Below are 324 nucleotides of genomic sequence, written 5' to 3'. Positions count from 1 at the left end.
GCCTAATGGGTCTATCACTACATGGGAGGACTTGGTACCAAAATTTTTAGTAAAATTTTTTTCACCTGCCAAGACTGTAAAGATGAAGAACGATATCACTTCATTCACATAATTTGATGGTGAGTCCTTATATGAAGTCTATGAGAGGTTTAAAGAACTACTGAGAAGATGTCCAAATCATGGGATTCTTGATTGGTTGCAAGTTCAGACATTCTACAATGGATTGGTTGGGTCAATAAAAACCACAATTGGTGCTGCTGGTGGTGGGGCATTAATGACTAAGAATGCTGCAGATGCCTATAATTTGTTGGAAGAGATGGCCTC

The 324-nt window shown here is 38.9% G+C and overlaps 1 non-coding gene across 1 annotated transcript; it reads right to left on the bottom strand.

Moving 5' to 3' along the window:
• Window positions 1-79: 79 nt before the first annotated feature.
• On the bottom strand, window positions 80-186 carry LOC149526255 (small nucleolar RNA R71). Its single transcript, XR_016352205.1, has one exon. It is a non-coding gene; the product is annotated as a small nucleolar RNA R71 (small nucleolar RNA).
• Between the last annotated feature and the right edge of the window lie 138 nt (window positions 187-324).

This window comes from Theobroma umbraticum, unplaced genomic scaffold, assembly GCF_002168275.2.
Source record: "Theobroma umbraticum cultivar Fairchild unplaced genomic scaffold, ASM216827v3 scaffold_299.0, whole genome shotgun sequence".
Lineage (NCBI taxonomy): Eukaryota > Viridiplantae > Streptophyta > Magnoliopsida > Malvales > Malvaceae > Theobroma > Theobroma umbraticum.
Note: the sequence above shows the minus strand (reverse complement) of the source record. Positions and strands in the feature narration are given on the sequence as shown.